Source organism: Puma concolor, chromosome A2, assembly GCF_028749965.1.
Source record: "Puma concolor isolate L17-30 chromosome A2, mPumCon1.1.hap2, whole genome shotgun sequence".
Lineage (NCBI taxonomy): Eukaryota > Metazoa > Chordata > Mammalia > Carnivora > Felidae > Puma > Puma concolor.
Window position 1 is genome coordinate 45,714,163 of NC_141668.1, and position 14,135 is coordinate 45,728,297.

At 36.5% G+C, this 14,135-nt stretch overlaps 1 protein-coding gene and 1 pseudogene across 12 annotated transcripts in view; one reads left to right on the plus strand and one right to left on the minus strand.

The window, feature by feature from the left end:
* The window catches only part of BBS9 (Bardet-Biedl syndrome 9), a 454,270-nt gene that overhangs the window by 180,153 nt on the left and 259,982 nt on the right, over positions 1-14,135 (minus strand). The gene's annotated exons all lie outside the window — the stretch shown is intronic.
* Positions 11,813-13,239, plus strand: LOC112866799 (large ribosomal subunit protein eL36 pseudogene; annotated as a pseudogene).

Consider the following 14,135-nt stretch of genomic DNA (forward strand, 5'->3'; position numbering starts at 1 on the left):
GTGACATGAAAGACTGCATTCTGCCATCTGATTGGCATGTTTTGTTTGTTGTTTCTTTTTCAAGGAGAAGAAAAGATCAAAAACCTTTAAGGAATTTTGTTAGCTTGTTCCCAGAATTTCTCAATACTTCCCTATGCTGGGAAAAGCTTCTCCTGCAGGGTTACCTTCTCCCCTCTTAAGTCAACTAGAAAGGTGGCTACAAGATCCTCTTAAACTCAGCTCTCTCCACAGCGTCAAAGCCACCACAGCATTCCCGTCCTGGACCTAGGGAGTCCGCAATTCAATCTGTGCCTATTGCCTGTAAAGCAATAACTACAGGGCATGGGGCCAGCCTTTGTTTTCATCCAATTAATTGAGTGAAATGGTTTCAACTGTGGAAAAGTCCCCGTGACCTAGCTCCAAAGCTTGACAAAAGAGGAATGGATGGAGTACGTGCCCAAGCTTCAGAACTACATTGCAATAAGTCACTGTGCCACACTGGTCACACTTTCTGTCTCTCAAGGGAGAGGGTCAGTGACATGGTCAGTTCTTATTCATTATAATCAGGGGTGAAAAAATATCCATCATCCTTCTGCTGACCACATTTGTAATCAAAAACTTGCTTAAGCACCAGAGGAACCAATGCCATGTAACTTTCAAGAGCACTAAGAGCTAATCTTAAGTTTCCTTCAAAGATGTCAGGGACTATATTCATTTATTCACTCTATAAACTTTGAGTTACCTACCTTAGGCCAGGCATTATGCTTGACAGAGTAAACACAGGTTCCTGTCTTCACAGGACCTAAAACCTAGTAGTTGCATATGCCAGAGATAGTCTCAACCAACTTGAGCTTCACCATTGGTAAAGAGGAAAGTGCCCAAGCTCAAGCAGTGAACACAGGTCAGAAGAAACACTATTTCCATCTAACTTCATTAGAGGCTCTCTCTTCTGGGCTTTAATTCTTTGGTGAAGTTCCTAAAGAATTTGGCTAGATGAAAGACTGGCCATTAGAAAGACAAAACACTAAGACTTTTTCCTAAAGGTTGACAGTGAAAACCCACTCTAATTAGCCAGAAAATCTCCTTTCTTTTTTTATAATATTTTTTAACATTTATTTATTTTTGAGAGACAGAGAGAGACAAAGCATGAACGAGGGAGGGGTAGAGAGGGGAGACACAGAATCTGAAGCAGGCTCCAGGCTCTAGCTGTCAGCACAGAGCACGATGAGGGGCTCGAACCCACAAGCTATGAGATCATGACCTGAACTGAAGTTGGACACTCAACCGACTGAGTCACCCAGAGGCCCAAAAATCTCCTTTCTTGTAGTCAGCCATATACTAAAACATTCTTAATTCCCATCCCCTTGACTGACCCTGTTAAACAGTTATGGAAACATTTGCCTTAGAGCCTGAATAAGAGCCTGAACCTCAGAATCCTTCTCCAGTTAGCATTTTAGGCAGCAGCCACCAGTTGTTCAGAATTGGCATAAGAGATAAAAATTATTTGCTAGTACAAATGAAAGTGTTGCTATACCCAATTGAGACAGTTGAACTAAATGACAAAGGCCAGTTGCAATGTTATGAATACTGGAATATGAAATTCTAAAAATGGGAAGTATCCAACTTAAATTAATTACAATATGCCAAAAGTATGTTTATTAGTAGGGTATTTAAACCCATAGAAAGAATTTTCCCAATGAGACAATACTATAAATTGTGTTAATGTCACAAAACAGTCCTCAAAAGACTCTTACATCCTACAGCCCATTATGTGCCAGAATGGAACTGAACCAGTACATTTGAAATGATAAACTACAAGAAAATAAGAGACTTACAGGGGGTTAGCATACTACTCACAGGAAAAGTTTAAGACAGTGTTGTGGACTAGACCCAAGATCTAACAACTACTTAAACTGCTGTGTCTACTGAAGCTGTTAGGGTGCATATTTTATCTCCCACATCGACTAGAAACCACTTGAGGAGAGTAACCATTGCTAACACATTTTGTACCCATCCCTAAGTCCCCCACCTACTGTCCCTGATAAATATTAAGCAAGTATAAATAAATGACAGAATTTCCTAGCAGGAAACCTAGGCGCATCAGGGAGGCAAACGCCTCTCCTCTTTTCTATACACATAAAAGAAAAGAGGAACAATGGGGCTTCAGCATCATTTTTTTTGCTCACTAAAAGGAGCCATTTGGCTACTTTTTCCTCTGCCTCCATGTGATTTGGAATGGCCATTTGTACCTGCCTGATGCTTATAAGCTATGGATATGCTTATAAGCAAAGTCCACTAGACTGTAAACTCCATAGTAAGGAGGGCCATGACTGTCTTGTGAACTGCTAAAGACTTAATAACTACCTCAGTGACTTGGCACATAGCAGGTAGTCAAATAATATTTGTTGAATGAATAAATGACTATAGTGTTCAGGCAACAGTTTTTAGCAAGCCCCTGGAATTGTTACTATATGGTGTTTTGAACTCTAAAATGTATATAACTTCTCAGCCTCTCATTTATTCTTCTAATAAAATAACAATTTCTATTTCCTTTTAACTTTATAAACATGAAGAAAAAAAAGAAAGCAGCAGAAATGTGATGAAAAGTAACTGACCTATGGGCTTAGTGTCAGGACACAATGCCAGAGAGGGAGGCTACCAGGCAAAAGGCAAGGACTCCCATTGAGAGGTCAGCCAGATAGACACCAAGGAGGAAACGCAGGCCCAGTGTGGCTAGGACTTCCTTTCAAGAGGAACCAAAGTCAAGTGTTTAAATGTAAAATCTCTGAGTTTTTAATTTTGGCAATAAACATTTTAATAAAAAATAGCCATGGCTACTGCCTAATCAAGAAGATGAAAATGATTTATTCCTTTCCTGTAACTAAAGGCAAAAGAGAAAAAATGGAAGAGAGCACTCCACTTCCCTGTGAGTATTTAAGCAAAACTACAAAGGGTCTCAAAGAACACTTCTAGGTTGGAAAAACTATAATAACTGGGGCAACAGTTTTCAAACTTTTATAGAACTGAAATCCTAAGTGAAGCCCAATACCTACAAAAAGTAAACTGAGGTACTCCAGCGGACCTTCCACCCTTTATCTGATGGCCCAAGGAACTCCACTGAAGCCCTGGGGTTCCACTGAAGCCATTCTGGAAAACCAATGGCTGTGATAGTGGGCTTCAAAGAATGAGAGGAAAAGAGACAAAGTCTAAGGCAAATCCATGAAGCAGATGGACTTAAAAGTCACAATCTGAAGTAAAAATAAGTTTTTTTTTAAATGTTCCATTATAAAGTGCTGTGGTTAAGAGCCAAAGGGAAGAAGAAATCTAGCAAGCCGAGAACCGCAATTTTCCCCATATTCCTTAAATTCAGAAAGCATGTATAAAAGAAGATGCCACAACAAAGCCCAGAAACAAACTATACAAAATCACTAAGGGGATGCCTGAGTGGCTCAGTCAGTTAATGATTTCAGCTCAGGTGATGATCTCGCGGTTCATGGGTTCAAGCCCCATGTTGGGCTCCACGCTAATAGCATATGGCCTGCTTGGGATTCTCTCTCTTCCTCTCTCTCTCTCTCTCTCTCTCTCTCTCTCTCTCACACACACACACACACACACACATATATAAGCATGGGCTCTCTCTCAAATCAATAAAACTTTAAAAAATAAATAAAAAATAATAAAATACATAAAATAAGTGAGGAACTGGGAATTTGAATGGGGGTCTTGTGCTTTAATCACCACATCCAACACTAGACACAAAAGAAGAATTAGTTCATCCAAAGTGTTGACAAAGATTAGGACCAAGGCCTAACCACACTACAGACTCACACCAAAATATATATAGGACACTATTTTTATCTATAAAACTGGAAAACAGTTTTTGTTTTTTTAATGACAATTCCCAGTGTCCATGGACTTCCTCATGTGCTGCTTGGGAGATAGTAAACAGATACAACCTTCCTGAGGGGAAGCATGTCTTAGAAGTCTTTACAAATACATATGGACCTTGGCCCAGCAATTCCATATGTGGAAATCTATGCTGAGGAAATGGTCATGGATGGACCAATTTTTACCTCCAAATATATTTACTGCAGCATTATTTGTAGAAATAAGATCTTCAAAGCAACCAAATTATCTAACACTAAAAAGTTTGTTAAACTGATTTTGACATAGCCATTCTGTAACATTAAATAAGAAGTTATAATGATATTTATAATAACATGAAAAGTATTCCTAAAATGAAATGAAGAGAAAAAAAAAAAAACTACAGGTGCATCTTTTATATAATGATATCAATTTTTAAAATAATGCATGTATACCCACAGAAAAAGAGAAAGAAGAATGAATGTTCACAAGGAATTATGGGTGTTTTTCATTTTAATTTTTGTGTTTTGCATTTGCTTGAATTTTGCAAATATTCCACCATGACAGTAAATTATTTAATGCAATTCTTACCTTTTTTCTTTTTTTTAAAATTTTTTTTTAACGTTTATTTATTTTTGAGACAGCGACAGAGCATGAACGGGGGAGGGTCAGAGAGAGGGAGACACAGAATCTGAAACAGGCTCCAGGCTCTGAGCTGTCAGCACAGAGCCTGACGCGGGGCTCAAACTCACGGACCGCGAGATCATGACCTGAGCCTAAGTTGGCCCCTTAACCGACTGAGCCACCCAGGCTCCCCATTACCTTTTTTTTCTAAAGGTACATAAAATGAAATTATTTACGATTGTTTTAAAACAGACTTTCACAAAAATTTTCTTTATGTGTATAATTTAAACTCACTTCACTATATAATCCAATTAAAAGCCAGTCTTTGCTTACCCCTTTTCAGTCATTTTCTCCTTTCTCTCTTTTGTCTTTCCTAGCAAACGGAGAGATTTGTAAGCCTGAAGCAGTCAGAAAAATTCCTACTAATTGATCTAAGTCCCAAAATGAGGTAAGATTGCAGGGGTACTCACATGCTGCCTCCTTCTCAGTCCACTCGGAGAAGCTGGGTTTTGTTGGGTTTAGTTTTTAATTCACTGTAAGCAAGGGGCCAATGGCCAGCCCCTGTCTTTAGGGATTCATGACAGTATTCCATATTTGTTTTCATATGCAATTCTTTGCTCTCTCTAATTGGACTGGGAGGTGTTCTAAGACAGGACTATGTAGATACATTCTTTTGCAGATCCTCTGTAAAGTACCCTGCAAACAGTGATCCTGACATACTTACTAGGGAAGATATTGTCAGGGAAAAATTAAAGAATCACCTTTGTACATTCTATGCTGCTGGTGGCACTATTCATTCACAAAATCAGCAATTTGTGGTTTGGTCATTTAGATTAAAGCCTTAAAAATGTTCCTATTCCTGGGGCACCTGTGTGGCTCAGTCACTTAAGTGTCTGACTAATTTCTGGCTCAGGTAATGAATTCATGGTCCTGAGATCAAGCCTCAAGTCCGGCTCCATGCTGACAGTGCAGAGCCTTCTTGGGATTCTCTCTTCCTCTCTCTCTGTTCCTCCACCCTGCATGTACAGGCATACACACACTCTCTCTTTCTCTCTCTCAAAATAAATAAGTAAACTTAAAAAAAAAAGTTCCTATTATTTGAGCTGGTAATTACTATTATGGAAGTCTCTCTTAAGAAAAAAAATTTTAATTTAGGGAGAAAAAAGTTCAAACGAAAAATTAAACTCAACCTAAGTCTTAACAAGGGAAATGATTAACTCAGTCATCATTCATGGTCCCAGCGGACTCTCCATCTTGACAAAGCTGAAATTTATAATGGCTGAGAGTAGAAGTGACCCTGTAAGTTTTCTCAGGCACCAAGAGTTGTAGGGATGAACACCTGATTCTCCATGCATTTACTGGAGACATATTGTATCTGGACGTGTACTTGAATGGAGGCTAAAGGAACTGTCATTTAGCTCATAACCTAGTGTTGACTATGAGGATTCCAGAAGAACTAATTCAAAGTAAAAAATAAATGAGCTTTTTCTAGATATTAGGTATCCAATTACTTCCTAATACCCCCTATTAAACTATGTCAAACACTATAGTCATCAGCTGTCAAAACTTTATGGCAAATAATTTTTATTTTAAGAATAAGAGCCAAAATTGGGAATGCTATCAAACTAGAAATGAAAATTTGAAAAGATGAAGTACTTCATCGGAACCAATGATTCAGGTTCATGAAAAACACTTTTAAAAAAGAACTGTAAACCAAACTAGAATATAAAAAATAATTTACCTCAAATGATATACACCATAAACCTTTCAAACACTTGTAACTTAACACCAGAAATGATGATACAGCCCACTTTTGTTCCAAGATGATAATTGCTTTTTAAGTACAAAGAGATCATAAAAATTCCACAGTGACAAAACAGAGTCCTGAAACAACTCAATAGTTAAAACACAATCATAGCAAAGGAGGATTAGGAGCATTGCCCACAGTACCTGCAATGACCACTCAACTCCAGGAGTGGGAATGATAAACACAGGTCTAAATAGACAAGTTGTAAAGTGCGTATCTCATTAGCAAAATAATATCCTGTTCCCAGAGAAAGTTTTTGCCAGAGACATAATGCATGCTTCAGAAGCTCCCAGAAGAAATGCCAGCTAACCCTGGGGCAGGACCCTCAAGTTCAAGAAATAATATATTGAGCACCTACTATGCACCACACCAGGCTCTGTGCTAGGCAATGGGGCACAAGTGAACAACATTAGGTCTGGTAGTTACTTTTATCCTGGAAACAGACTAAAAAACAGATGGAAAATCCACTTCCACTGACATGTATAGCACTTATCTGCTAAATAAGTTTGAGATCCTGGAAGACAAATGAAGCATGGCTATAAATTTTTTCTAACAAGATGGGTCCTAGTACAAAAATTCATTAAAATAATCTATTGTTGAATTATTATAGCTCTTATTCATTATTCTTAATATCAATTAAAGTGATTTTCAATGATAATACATTTTAATTAAACATTATATACTTCATATATATTATATATATAATATACATTGTATATCTGCCCATATTTCACTTAAGCACCATTGTATCTTTTCAAATATTCATCATCCTCAATGCAAAGACTAGACTAAAAGATAGTATCTATCTTTATAATTATCATTGCTATAAAAGAGTCATGTTCCTTGAGGTTATCAGCCATTATCATAAACATCTTTACATACATCTTCCAATCACAAAGAAACCCATACATACTAGTTGCTCAATAAAAATTTTATAGAGTAACCTCCTAAATTGAATCTTTTAATTCCTGAATTTCAATGATCAAATATCCTATTCTATCTGAAGTTTTTTAACTATTTTCAAATATTCTGACACACCACATTAAACACTTGTAGTCTGAATAACACTTTCAAGACTTAAGAATCACCACAAAATACATTTCCTAGGCTGAATCTAATGCAGGTATATTAAGCACACATATAAGTTTATAAGAAAAGTAATAAGAAAGATACCATTTTGTGTTGTTTCCTGAAATCTGATCAAAATCTGAGTTTAAATTTAAATGTATAGGAAAAAAGAATATAATGGACTATTTCAAGAATACCGTTTTGCAAAGTTGTAAAACTGATTCCATACAATCTAAGATTTCATCTGTTGTTAGCGAACCTAACAAGGTTTGTGGACAAGCAACAGTGTTGAAACCTTGTCAAGAAATATTTTAAATATTAAAAAACTATGTCAACCCTTGTTCTGTTCATGACTAAGCTTGATACAATCAAGAAAAATTAGTTTCGGATGTGGGATACTTCAGGGATTTGAAGTAGTTTGCTAAATAGGAAGCTAAATCCAATTACTTTTCTGAAGATTTGGCATCTTCAACCGAAAACCAATATTCCAATTAACATTAGACAAATATCCAAGCTTATCCACATGTTCCAGGCATACTTTCTGGCTAACAAGTAGGTTCCATTTCTGTATTTAATTATTCCCTTATGTATACATAGGGCCTGCATTATACCAGAGGTATATATGGCAAAAAAAAATTTTTTTTAATTCTTCTGTGGTTCACTTCCACATGTGCACAACCCAAATTTAACCTCCTATATAATTTTATCTTCTTTTCTAAATTAAAAATGTGCCAACACAAGTCTTCTTTTAAATATGTGATGTTTTGAACTACCTAAATGGTATAAATGTCAAAGGCACTCTCTATATGCCTTCACTCTACTCAAAAAGTACAAATAAAAACAGCTTCATCATCAAATATTGCCTTTAGCTTGCCTGAAGCTTAAAAGCAATTCGGATATTCTGAGCCAGATTATTTATGTACCCGGCTCTCTTATTTCAAAGGAAATTTCCAAAATAATAGTGGCTTGAAGGAGAAAAGATTCAATTCATTGTCAATCAGTAGGAATTATTCATAAATGGAAGAAGAAATTCTCAAGAGTGGGCAACTTGGTTAGTATAGAATATATACATGTGGCTCTAGGTTGTTATAACTTATTTCATCCCATGTCAACTAAATCAAGTATCAAATTTTATATTAATGCTATGTTATTAAACACAGCATACAATTTTTTCTGACTAGAATTTTAGAGCAAGCGATATTTATTTATTCAGAACCAGCAAAAAATGTCATTATGATAGTAGCGAAGTATCACTGAAATTGCTTTCAGTTTATTTTCTGTGTGAAAACTTTGCAACAAGCTAAAAGAATGTGTGTATGTATACAGATGTGTGTGAAGGTGTGTACATTCAGTAAAATGTTAGCTATCTAGATCTCAATTCTCTAGTAATGTCATCCATCGAAAACAATAATAAGAATTATGGAGGGAGGGGGCACCTGGCTGGCTCAGTCAGTACAGCGTGTGACTCGATCTCAACGTTGTAAGTTTGAGACTCACGTTGGGTGTAGAGATAACTTAAAACAAATAAAATATTTTTTAAAAAACGTATGAGGGGATAGTAGACAGAGTAAGAGAAAAATATGCCTGACCTCCCAAAATAGAGTCCATGTCTAAAAGCCCATGTCCTAAAACAAATTCACATAAAGCACTAACAAGAAGTTTAGGCCTCTGCTTAGCACTCACTTTTATTAATATATATACCAAAAAAACTTTGGTAACCTGTTTGCTAAACCTCTAGAACCAGCAAATTAGGAATGAGTGTAGATATTACAAATCAGGAAAAGAAAAAAACAGAAAATAGCATCCCAAAATCAAACAGAAAGAAAGAAGTCAGATTATATGATTTTTTAAGGTAGACAAAAGCATTTAAATTTTTTTTTTTATGTTCATACATTTTTGAGAGACAGAGTGTGAGCAGGGGAGGGGCGGAAAGAGGGAGACACAGAAACCAGAATCTGAAGCAGGCTCCAGGCTCTGAGCTGTCAGCACAGAGCCCAATGTGGGGCTCAAACTCACAAGCCGTGTGATCATGACCTGAGCTGAAGTTGGACGCCCAACCAACTGAGCCACCCAGGTGCCCCAACAAAAGAATTTTAAATAGTATTTTGTCTAGACCATTCACTGGAGAGATGAGCAACACTTAATGGGCTTTAAATGTTGGAAGACCACGAGGCTCAGTCCTCAGACCTGTTTTCTACTCTATCCTCAAGGCTTCCCAAACAATGACTCATGACCCATCAGTGGTATGTGCAATCAATTAAATGAGTTATGAGCATTTTTTATATGATGAGATGGGATAATCTAGTTGAAATATATACTAATTGATTATGAGAATAGGTAGAGACTATCTTGGTTAATTTTTATCACCTCTCCCCTCACAATGTCTAACATAGGACTTTAAACATGAGTAAACACTAACATGTCCCATAAGGGAACATATGAATCATATGGAAATCATCTGGACAGAGCATGTGAAGAGAGAAGAGCAGCAGGTCAGATGGCACATCAACATTTAAAGGTAGGAAAAGGAAGGGTAGCCAATGAGGAGGGCAAAGAAGAAAGAGTTATATGAATGGCTATACATTTAAGGCAGCCAGGAATGTTTTCAAAAAAGTAAGATTGGACAACAAAGCTAAACATGGTAGAAAGACCATGTGATATTATAACCAAAAAAATATTTAACAAATCAGCAGGTCAGAGGTGACAGTAGTAGAGGCAAAAACCACATTAAAAGTAGATGGATAATTAAAGACAAAGAATTGGAAAGACATCCCATGTTCATGGATTAGAAGGCTTAATATTGTTAAAATGTCCATACTACCCAAAGTAATCTACAGAGTCAATGTATTCCCTATCGTAATATTGACCTTGGCAATGATTTCCTGGATATAACACCAATAGCATAGATAACAAAAGCAAAAATAGACAAGTGGGACTACATCAAATGAAAAAGCTTCTTCACAGCAAAGGAAATAATCAACAGAGTGAAAAGGCAACCTACGGAATGGAAGAAAATATATATATATACATATATATATATAAGAAAGGGGTTAATATTCAAAATATATAAGGAACTCCTACAATCTGATAATAATACCTATTAGGAGTGCCATTACCAAAACAGAAAGGGTGCAGGTATCTCTTTGAAATCATGGTTTAAATTCTTTTGGATATTTAAAAGTAGGACCAAAAGGTGTAGAGAAATCGAAACACTTGTACACTTTGGTCAGATGTAAATGGTACAGTCATTATGGAAAACAGCATGGAAGTTCCTCAAAAGATTTAAAATAAAACTACAATATGACCCAGTAATCTTACTTTTAAGTACCTAAAAGAATTTAAATCATGATTTCAAAGAGATACCTGCACTCCTATATTCATTGCAGCATTATTCACAATAGCCAAGATGTGGAAATAATCTAAATGTCTGTGAACAGAAGAATGGATAAAGAAAATGTGGTATATGTATATACAATGTAGTATTATTTAGCCATAAAAAAAGAAGGAAATTCTGCCATTTGCAACAACATGGATGAACTTTGAGGAAATTATGCTAAGTGAAGTAAGCTAATCACAGAAGGACAAGTACTACATGATTCCACTTATATGAGATATCTAAAGTAATCAAACTCATAGAAGCAGAAAGTAGAATGGTGGTTGCCAAGGGTAGAAGCAGGATAGGGTAGAATGGGAAGGTCCTGTGCAGTGTGTAAAGAGTTTCAGTCACGAAAATGAAAAAAATTCTATAGATATGCCATATAACAAGGTGCATACTGTCAACAAAACTAAACTGTATGCTTAAAAATGTGTTAATAGAGTTATTACATGGGTTTTTCAACAAAATAAAAAAAAGTAGACAGATAAATAAAGTGGAAGATGAGAGAACAGAGAAAATAAAAAGTAGACAGGTTCTGATGAGACAAGTGTGCAAAGGGAGAAAAGAAAAAATGGGTTACATCTAGAAGAGAAACACAAAGAAAAGTTGCAGGAAGCAGGTCTGTATCAGGATAAACTTCAGCATGTTTATAGGCTATAGGAAAGGAACAGAGAGAGGGAGAGATCAAACATGTAACTCCCAGGATAAATGACAAATAAGTTATTTTTCCAGAAACTAGTGGAAGTTCAAAAGGATCAAGTGAAGGACCAATCTCAAAGAGGAAGGAACCCTCATACACTGCTGATGGCAATATAAAATGATACAACACTGAGGAAAAAGTATGTCATAAGAAGTTAAGCATAAATTTACCATATGACCCTGCAGTTCTATTCCCAGTAAGCTACCAAGAGAAAATAAAACATATGTCCGCATAAAGATGTGCAATAAATGTTCATAGCGGCATTATTCATTTATTGGTCAAAACTGAAAACAATCCACATATCTACTAACTGATAAAAACAAATGTGGTGTATCCACACAATGAAATACTATTCAGCAATAAAAAGGAACAAACTCCTGACATGTTCTACAACATGGATGAACCTCAACAGTATTTAATGTTAGGTAAAAGAACTCAGATCCAAAAGACTACTTATTGTATGATTCTAATTATATTAAATATCCAGAAAAGGCCAATGTAAAAAGACAAAAATTAGATTAGTAGTTTCTTGGTGTTAGGGGTAGATGAGGGGATTAAGTGTAAGTGGGAACAGGGGAGCTTTGGGGGATAATGGTAATGTTCTAAAACTAGAATGGAGCAATGTTTGCACAACTCTATAAACACATTAAAATTCATTATATGGTACATTTCCAATGGGTGAATTCTGCAGTATGCAAATTATACACCAACAAAGTGTTGTGTTTTTGTTAAGAGAATAGGTTAACTTGACTGGCATGAATATTTTTTCAGAAGTGGAAGTTAAGATTAGAAGGACCTGGTTTCAACTCTTCAGAGATCTTTGAATGACAAAGTGAGAAGTCTCAACCAGACAGACAAAGGAGATACTCTGAAGGTCTCAGAATGGGATAGGACAAAAACAAAATAAAAAATACAGATAATTACATTTGGAAGATTCATTTTATGTAATGTGTCAGATAAGAAGTTGATACATTAGATCATAAAGAACAGGACCTATAGCTTTCTTGAGTCCATGGCCTCAGCAAGAGCTGATTCTCTTACATACCTTTACTTTGAATCACAAAGGTGGGATAAAAGACAGAGGGAGATGGCCCATGAAAAGTTATCACTTTCATGGGAAAAAAAACATCTCTAAGATTGGCCTCTGAGGCCATCATTCCAACTGGGGAATCAACTGACCAAGCATATTAAGTGCTGGATAGTAGCCAATAATACATAGGGGCAGAAGGAGGCAGAGAATCAGTATTTGGATGGGAGGAGTGGTTGGATTTCCCTGAATCTAATATCTTGCTATAAGAGATTTAGATATCATATAAAAGGAAACTTAAAAATAATAATAATACAGGATGGTCCATCAGGGAAAATAGTGAAGATAAATATCTGCTGATTTTACTGTACAACATTTTACTAATGATTCCCAGGTACAGTGACAATATATTTGAATCCATTTAAAGTCTAATGTTCCTTCTGCCAAGGAAGCCACAGAGGAGCAGCAGCCATTGCTCTGTGCTACCCTAACACCATGGGCCTCAAAAAGGGCCACAAGGTGACCAAGAACAAGAACAAGCTGAGGCACAGCCACCACCGTGGGCACCTCACCAAGCACATCAAGTACATGCAGGACATGATCCGAGAGGTGTGCAGCTTCGCCCCATAGGACTTAGCGTCCGAGCCACAGAGCTGCTCAAGGTCTCTAAGGTCAAGCTCACCCTCAAGTTCCTCAAGAAAAGGGCAAGGACACACAACAGTACCCAGAGGAAGGGAGAGGAGCTGAGCAACATCCTGGCAGCCATGAAAAAAGCAGCAGCCAAGAAGGACTGAACCCCTCCCCTCTGTATTTAAAGGCCTTTTTGGAACTTGAAAACATAAAGTCCAATGTTGAAAATTCACTTCTTTAAATTAAATCACTTTTACCTAATACTGCCTTGTTCCTGAATATACAGCTAAGTCTCACAAAAGTATCTTTTTAGGGGCACCTGGATGGCACAGTCGGTTAAGCCTCTGATTCGATCTGGGCTCAGGTCATGATCTCAAGGTTCGTGAGTCCAAGCCCCACATCGGGCTCTGCGCTGATGGTGCATAGCCTGCTTGGGATTCTGTCTCTCCTTCCTTCTCTCTGCCCCTCCCACTCTTGTTCCCTCTCTCTTTCTCTCTCTCTCTCAAAATAAGTAAATAAACTTAAAAAAATTTTAAATATCTTTTTAATTATATGTCATCTCAATTTATCTTTGGTTACTTTTGGTACTTTCAAACAACACTGAGGGCACTATTAGCCTTCTGTATATTAATATACAGGGAAAGACATATCAGTACTGATATAACTACTTAACTGTTCATAGATAATCCTATAAAGACCATATATCTTTTCCTTTTGTTAAGTAATAAAAAATAATCTCTCTGGCTTTTTTCCTTTACTGAAAAAAAGAGAGAAAGTGGGGCAAGAGAAGGAAAGTAAAGAGGAGGGATGTGAGGATGATGATTATTGTTAATTCACAATTCAAACCATTCAGAACTCCATTTACAGAAAACTAATACAAAAGGAATAATTGTGCTAGATGGGATGCAACAGGAAGATAGATAACATAAATGAAAGAAAACTCATAAAATTACAGATAATTAGAGGCCAGTTATATATTCCTCTCTCATCACTGACACAAAAAGATAAGATTTCATTTCCTTGTAGTGGGTTCATTAATAGTTTTATTGTAATATTAGAA